This window comes from Phyllobates terribilis, unplaced genomic scaffold, assembly GCF_046119375.1.
Source record: "Phyllobates terribilis strain yellow unplaced genomic scaffold, ASM4611937v1 Scaffold_415__1_contigs__length_1637097, whole genome shotgun sequence".
NCBI classification, from domain to species: Eukaryota; Metazoa; Chordata; class Amphibia; order Anura; family Dendrobatidae; genus Phyllobates; species Phyllobates terribilis.
Genome location: NW_027363175.1, coordinates 1,330,555 through 1,339,974, shown reverse-complemented (window position 1 = coordinate 1,339,974; position 9,420 = coordinate 1,330,555).

Genomic DNA, 9,420 nt, shown 5'->3' with positions numbered 1-9,420 from the left:
GGGGCATTATACCAGGATGGGGACATTATACCAGAATGGGGACACTATTCTAGTATGGGGACATTTTACCAAGATGAAGGACACTATATCAGAATGGGGACAATGTATCGGAAGGGGGACAACATACCAGGAAGGGGGACATTAAATCAGAATGGGGACATTATATCAGAATGGGGAAATTATACCAGAATTGGGGACATTATACCAGAATAAGGGACACTATACCAGAATGGGGTACACCATACCCGGATGGGTGACACTATATCAGAATGGGGACATTATATCACAATGATGATGTTATACCAGGATGGGGGACATTATATCACAACGATGATATTATACCAGTATGGGGTATATTATAGCAACATGGGGGACATAATGCCAGAACTGGAGATACTATACCAGGATGTGGGGCATTATACCAGCTTTGGGGACATTATAGCAGAATTGGGAGCATTACACCAGTATGGGGATATTATACCAGGTTAGAGACATTATACCAAAATGGGGACATTATATCAGAATGGGGACACTATACCAGGATGGGGACATTAAACCAGAATGAAGGAAATGATGCCAGAATGGGGACATTACCAGACAGGGGCACAGGTGGGGGAAAATGTTATAGCATAAGGCCCAGCATGTGGGAGATTATTACAAGATAGAGCCAGGATGGGGGACATTGCTACATAGGGAGAGAACACATATACTGTATCTTTATAGGATCCAGAACGCTACAAGGGCCCATACATCTGACCAACATGCAGGTGGGGGTCTATCAGACTCTAGTTACTCCACTGGGTGGGACCAGATCATTTCCAGGACTCCTTGTTCTTTACATTGAAGATAATTCTTAATGACATTGGCTGTACGTTTGGGGTTGTTGTTCTGCTGAAGAAAACATTTGGATCCAATCAGACACCTCCCTGATGATATTGCATGATGGATAAGTATCTGCCTCTATATCTCAGCATTGAGGGAACCAATAATTCTGACCCAATTCCCACTTCCATTTGCTGAAATGCAGCCCCAAACTTACAGGACCCTCCACCGTGCTTATGGATCACTATTGCCCACAGACACTCATTATTGTAATGCTCTCCAGCCCTTTAGTGAACAAAATCTCTTCTGTAATAACAACATTTTTCATATTTGGACTCAACCGTCCAGAGCACATCCTGCCAATGTTCTACACCCTGGTTCCTCTGTTTTAATGCATAGTTGAATCACTTGGCCTTGTTTTGATGTGGAAGATATGGCTTTTTCACCACAATTCTGCTATGAAGAGAACTTCTGGCCAGTCTTCTCTGAACAGTAGATGAGTGAAGCTGAGTCCCACTGGTTGCTGCCAGTTCTGAGCTGATGGCACTGCTGGACATCTTCCGCTTTTGAAGGAAAGTAACCATAATGTGTCATACATTTGCTGCACTAAGTTTCCTTGGCCGACCACTGCATCTACTGACCTCAACGTTGCACAATTTCTTGTGCTTCTTCATAAGTGCTTGAATGACACATCTTGAACCCTCAATCCGCTTTGAAATTTGTGCCTTAGTGACCTTGCTGATGTAGTATAACTTCCTTGTGTATTCTTGCTCAGTCTTGCTATGGTGTATGACCAGACACCTGACTGTATTATTACAAAATCCCTGACTTTGCGCAGGTGTACCTGGAATAATTGATGCTGTTTTAAAGTGAAAAGTTGGTCACACCAAATATTAATTGGATCTAGATTTTTCGTTTGTTCATTCACTTGTATTTTGTTAATTGATTAAATAAATCATTAACATTTCTATTTTTGAAGCGTTCTTACTTTACAGCATTTTTTCTACACCTTTCTAAAAATTATTTTTATGTGATAGTGTCTTTTATTTGCTCATTAATAATCTGATATATCTTTTGGTATTTTGTGTATAGTTGTTTTTTTGTTGTTGGGGTAAATTGTAGGATATTGATTCCAGAGTGGGCTCCTGATCCTTTGATTGTAGGAATGAGTGGTATATATGTGGTAATAAATTAGGACAAAACGTAGGAAATTTAGGAAAAAACTGAACATCTCAGCAGTAATAACATGCTGATTGTGATGTCATGAAGATGACTTGAATTTCCACCAATCAGAGATCAGCATGTTTCAGGTCACCCAGATAGAACAGGCCATGAAACATGAGTCACGGCCACTGTGAGGTCATAATGCTGATTAGAATTTCCACCAGTCAGAAAACAGAACCGCCCAGAAGAACCACCCAGGAGGTATGAGTCATCGCCACTGTGAGGTCATAATACTGACCAATCACAGAGCAGCCACACCCAGATTTTCCACCAATCAGTGAGCAGCCACACCCAGATTTTCCACCAATCAGAGATCAGCAGTGGGTATAAATAGCCGCTACCACCTGCCCGGCTTAGCCTTGCACTGGTTGGGTCTCTCTTTTTTTCTCTCTCTTGGTATCTCCCGGTATCTCTCCCTCCCCTCTCTCTTCTCTCTCTCTCTCTCTTTGACCCAACGGCCCTCTTAAGGGCTACCCCAAATGTGTAAAAGATAGAACCAATATTTGTGTTGTTTGTCCGTTTTATGAGCCTGTGATTAACCCCTTCCCACTCTTTGCCATATATATATATTATATACGTAGTATGTGCAGGTGGGCCTTAAACGGAATTTCCAGGACAAACATATTGTTGGCCTATCCCCTGGTTAGCTCATTAATATCAGATTTGTGGGGGTCCGGCACGTGGCACCTCAACTACTCAGTTGTTTGAAACTCTGGCAGAGTTCAGATGTAAACATTGTTGTGGAGCTGAACATCACAGCTCTGGTCACTGTGTAGTGGCTGCTACCTGGTGCTGCAGATCAGCTCCTATTACATGAATATTAGCTGACTTGCAGGACCCACAGTACAGTGAATGGAGCAGTGATGTTCAGATCTTCAAACTATTTACATCTGAGCGTTGCAAACAAGTGATGGGTAGAGCCAGGGCCGCGTGTCGGAGCCCACCGATCTGATATTGATAACCCATCCCCAGGATGGCAGCTCAGTATATACCATACCAGGATGGGGGACATTATGCCAGAATGGGTACATTATACCAGAATGGGGACATTGTATCAGAATTAGGTCATTATGCCAGAATGTGAGACACTGTAACAGAATGGAGTGCATTGTACCAGGATGGGGGACATTAAACCAGGGCGAGGGACATTAAACCAGTATGATGGTCATTAAACCAGGATGGGGGGGCATTATACCAGGATGGGGACATTATACCAGAATGGGGACACTATTCTAGTATGGCGACATTTTACCAAGATGAAGGACACTATATCAGAATAGGGACAATATATCGGAAGGGGGACAACATACCAGGAAGGGGGACATTAAATCAGAATGGGGACATTATATCAGAATGGGGAAATTATACCAGAATTGGGGACATTATACCAGAATAAGGGACACTATACCAGAATGGGGTACACCATACCCGGATGGGTGACACTATATCAGAATGGGGACATTATATCACAATGATGATGTTATACCAGGATGGGGGACATTATATCACAACGATGATATTATATCAGTATGGGGTATATTATAGCAACATAGGGGACATAATGCCAGAACTGGAGATATCATACCAGGATGTGGGGCATTATACCAGTTTTGGGGACATTATAGCAGAATTGGGAGCATTACACCAGCATGGGGATATTATACCAGGTTAGAGACATTATACCAAAATGGGGACATTATATCAGAATGGGGACACTATACCAGGATGGGGACATTAAACCAAAATGAAGGAAATGATGCCAGAATGGGGACATTACCAGACAGGGGCACAGGTGGGAGAAAATGTTATAGCATAAGGCCCAGCATGTGGGAGATTATTACAAGAAGGAGCCAGGATGGGGGACATTGCTACATAGGGAAAGAACACATATACTGTATCTTTATAGGATCCAGAACGCTACAAGGGCCCATACATCTGACCAACATGCAGGTGGGGGCCTATCAGACTCTAGTTACTCCACTGGGTGGGACCAGATCATTTCCAGGACTCCTTGTTCTTTACATTGAAGATAATTCTTAATGACATTGGCTGTACGTTTGGGGTTGTTGTTCTGCTGAAGAAAACATTTGGATCCAATCAGACACCTCCCTGATGATATTGCATGATGGATAAGTATCTGCCTCTATATCTCAGCATTGAGGGAACCAATAATTCTAACCCAATTCCCACTTCCATTTGCTGAAATGCAGCCCCAAACTTACAGGACCCTCCACCGTGCTTATGCATCACTATTGCCCACAGACACTCATTATTGTACTGCTCTCCAGCCCTTCAGTGAACAAAATCTCTTCTGTAATAACATTTTTCATATTTTGACTCAACCGTCCAGAGCACATCCTGCCAATTTTCTACACCCTGGTTCCTCTGTTTTAATGCATAGTTGAGTCACTTGGCCTTGTTTTGATGTGGAACATATGGCTTTTTCACCACAATTCTGCTATGAAGACCACTTCTGGCCAGTCTTCTCTGAACAGTAGATGAGTGAAGCTGAGTCCCACTGGTTGCTGCCAGTTCTGAGCTGATGGCACTTCTGGACATCATCCGCTTTTGAAGGAAAGTAACCATAATGTGTCATACATCTGCTGCACTAAGTTTCCTTGGCCGACCACTGCATCTACTGACCTCAACGTTGCACAATTTCTTGTGCTTCTTCATAAGTGCTTGAATGACACATCTTGAACCCTCAATCTGCTTTGAAATTTGTGCCTTAGAGACCTTGCTGATGTAGTATAACTTCCTTGTGTATTCTTGCTCAGTCTTGCCATGGTGTATGACCAGACACCTGACTGTATTATTACAAAATCCCTGACTTTGCGCAGGTGTACCTGGAATAATTGATGCTGTTTTAAAGTGAAAAGTTGGTCACACCAAATATTAATTGGATCTAGATTTTTCGTTTGTTCATTCACTTTGTATTTTGTTAATTGATTAAATAAATCATTAACATTTCTATTTTTGAAGCGTTCTTACTTTACAGCATTTTTTCTACACCTTTCTAAAAATTATTTTTATGTGATTGTGTCTTTTATTTGCTCATTAATAATCTGATATATCTTTTGGTATTTTGTGTATATTTGTTTTTTTGCTGTTGGGGTAAATTGTAGGATATTGATTTCAGAGTGGTTTCCTGATCCTTTTATTGTAGGAATGAGTGGTATATATGTGCTAATAAATTAGGACAAAACATAGGAAATTTAGGAAAAAACTCAACATCTCAGCAGTAATAACATGCTGATTGTGATGTCATGAAGATGACTTGAATTTCCACCAATCAGAGATCAGCATGTTTCAGGTCACCCAGATAGAACAGTCCATGAAACATGAGTCACGGCCACTGTGAGGTCATAATGCTGATTAGAATTTCCACCAGTCAGAAAACAGAACCGCCCAGAAGAACCACCCAGGAGGTATGAGTTATCACCACTGTGAGGTCATAATGCTGACCAATCACAGAGCAGCCACACCCAGATTTTCCACCAATCAGAGAGCAGCCACACCCAGATTTTCCACCAATCAGAGATCAGCAGTGGGTATAAATAGCCGCTACCACCTGCCCGGCTTAGCCTTGCACTGGTTGGGTCTCTCTTTTTTTCTCTCTCTTGGTATCTCCCGGTATCTCTCCCTCCCCTCTCTCTTCTCTCTCTCTCTCTCTTTGACCCAACGGCCCTCTTAAGGGCTACCCCAAATGTGTAAAAGATAGAACCAATATTTGTGTTGTTTGTCCGTTTTATGAGCCTGTGATTAACCCCTTCCCACTCTTTGCTATATATATATATTATATACGTAGTATGTGCAGGTGGGCCTTAAATGGAATTTCCAGGACAAACATATTGATGGCCTATCCCCTGGTTAGCTCATTAATATCAGATTTGTGGGGGTCCGGCACGTGGTACCTCAACTACTCAGTTGTTTTAAACTCTGGCAGAGGTCAGATGTAAACATTGTTGTGGAGCTGAACATCACAGCTCTGGTCACTGTGTAGTGGCTGCTACCTGGTGCTGCAGATCAGCTCCTCTTACATGAATATTAGCTGACTTGCAGGACCCACAGTACAGTGAATGGAGCAGTGATGTTCAGATCTTCAAACTATTTACATCTGAGCATTGCAAACAAGTGATGGGTAGAGCCAGTGCCGCGTGTCGGAGCCCACCGATCTGATATTGATAACCCATCCCCAGGATGGCAGCTCAGTAGATACCATACCAGGATGGGGGACATTATGCCAGAATGGGTACATTATACCAGAATGGGGACATTGTATCAGAATTAGGTCATTATGCCAGAATGTGAGACACTGTAACAGAATGGAGTGCATTGTACCAGGATGGGGGACATTAAACCAGGGCGAGGGACATTAAACCAGTATGATGGTCATTAAACCAGGATGGAGGGCATTATACCAGGATGGGGACATTATACCAGAATGGGGCCACTATTCTAGTATGGGGACATTTTACCAAGATGAAGGACACTATATCAGAATGGGGACAATGTATCGGAAGGGGGACAACATACCAGGAAGGGGGACATTAAATCAGAATGGGGACATTATATCAGAATGGGGAAATTATACCAGAATTGGGGACATTATACCAGAATAAGGGACACTATACCAGAATGGGGTACACCATACCCGGATGGGTGACACTATATCAGAATGGGGACATTATATCACAATGATGATGTTATACCAGGATGGGGGACATTATATCACAACGATGATATTATACCAGTATGGGGTATATTATAGCAACATGGGGGACATAATGCCAGAACTGGAGATACTATACCAGGATGTGGGGCATTATACCAGCTTTGGGGACATTATAGCAGAATTGGGAGCATTACACCAGTATGGGGATATTATACCAGGTTAGAGACATTATACCAAAATGGGGACATTATATCAGAATGGGGACACTATACCAGGATGGGGACATTAAACCAGAATGAAGGAAATGATGCCAGAATGGGGACATTACCAGACAGGGGCACAGGTGGGGGAAAATGTTATAGCATAAGGCCCAGCATGTGGGAGATTATTACAAGATAGAGCCAGGATGGGGGACATTGCTACATAGGGAGAGAACACATATACTGTATCTTTATAGGATCCAGAACGCTACAAGGGCCCATACATCTGACCAACATGCAGGTGGGGACCTATCAGACTCTAGTTACTCCACTGGGTGGGACCATATCATTTCCAGGACTCCTTGCTCTTTACATTGAAGATAATTCTTAATGACATTGGCTGTACGTTTGGGGTTGTTGTTCTGCTGAAGAAAACATTTGGATCCAATCAGACACCTCCCTGATGATATTGCATGATGGATAAGTATCTGCCTCTATATCTCAGCATTGAGGGAACCAATAATTCTGACCCAATTCCCACTTCCATTTGCTGAAATGCAGCCCCAAACTTACAGGACCCTCCACCGTGCTTATGGATCACTATTGCCCACAGACACTCATTATTTTACTGCTCTCCAGCCCTTTAGTGAACAAAATCTCTTCTGTAATAACAACATTTTTCATATTTGGACTCAACCGTCCAGAGCACATCCTGCCAATGTTCTACACCCTGGTTCCTCTGTTTTAATGCATAGTTGAATAACTTGGCCTTGTTTTGATGTGGAAGATATGGCTTTTTCACCACAATTCTGCTATGAAGAGAACTTCTGGCCAGTCTTCTCTGAACAGTAGATGAGTGAAGCTGAGTCCCACTGGTTGCTGCCAGTTCTGAGCTGATGGCACTGCTGGACATCTTCCGCTTTTGAAGGAAAGTAACCATAATGTGTCATACATCTGCTGCACTAAGTTTCCTTGGCCGACCACTGCATCTACTGACCTCAACGTTGCACAATTTCTTGTGCTTCTTCATAAGTGCTTGAATGACACATCTTGAACCCTCAATCCGCTTTGAAATTTGTGCCTTAGTGACCTTGCTGATGTAGTATAACTTCCTTGTGTATTCTTGCTCAGTCTTGCCATGGTGTATGACCAGACACCTGACTGTATTATTACAAAATCCCTGACTTTGCGCAGGTGTACCTGGAATAATTGATGCTGTTTTAAAGTGAAAAGTTGGTCACACCAAATATTAATTGGATCTAGATTTTTCGTTTGTTCATTCACTTGTATTTTGTTAATTGATTAAATAAATCATTAACATTTCTATTTTTGAAGCGTTCTTACTTTACAGCATTTTTTCTACACCTTTCTAAAAATTATTTTTATGTGATAGTGTCTTTTATTTGCTCATTAATAATCTGATATATCTTTTGGTATTTTGTGTATAGTTGTTTTTTTGTTGTTGGGGTAAATTGTAGGATATTGATTCCAGAGTGGGTTCCTGATCCTTTGATTGTAGGAATGAGTGGTATATATGTGGTAATAAATTAGGACAAAACGTAGGAAATTTAGGAAAAAACTGAACATCTCAGCAGTAATAACATGCTGATTGTGATGTCATGAAGATGACTTGAATTTCCACCAATCAGAGATCAGCATGTTTCAGGTCACCCAGATAGAACAGTCCATGAAACATGAGTCACGGCCACTGTGAGGTCATAATGCTGATTAGATTTTCCACCAGTCAGAAAACAGAACCGCCCAGAAGAACCACCCAGGAGGTATGAGTCATCGCCACTGTGAGGTCATAATGCTGACCAATCACAGAGAAGCCACACCCAGATTTTCCACCAATCAGAGAGCAGCCACACCCAGATTTTCACCAATCAGAGATCAGCAGTGGGTATAAATAGCCGCTACCACCTGCCCGGCTTAGCCTTGCACTGGTTGGGTCTCTCTTTTTTTCTCTCTCTTGGTATCTCCCGGTATCTCTCCCTCCCCTCTCTCTTCTCTATCTCTCTCTCTTTGACCCAACGGCCCTCTTAAGGGCTACCCCAAATGTGTAAAAGATAGAACCAATATTTGTGTTGTTTGTCCGTTTTATGAGCCTGTGATTAACCCCTTCCCACTCTTTGCCATATATATATATTATATACGTAGTATGTGCAGGTGGGCCTTAAACGGAATTTCCAGGACAAACATATTGTTGGCCTATCCCCTGGTTAGCTCATTAATATCAGATTTGTGGGGGTCCGGCACGTGGCACCTCAACTACTCAGTTGTTTGAAACTCTGGCAGAGTTCTGATGTAAACATTGTTGTGGAGCTGAACATCACAGCTCTGGTCACTGTGTAGTGGCTGCTACCTGGTTCTGCAGATCAGCTCCTATTACATGAATATTAGCTGACTTGCAGGACCCACAGTACAGTGAATGGAGCAGTGATGTTCAGATCTTCAAACTATTTACATCTGAGCGTTGCAAACAAGTGATGGGTAGAG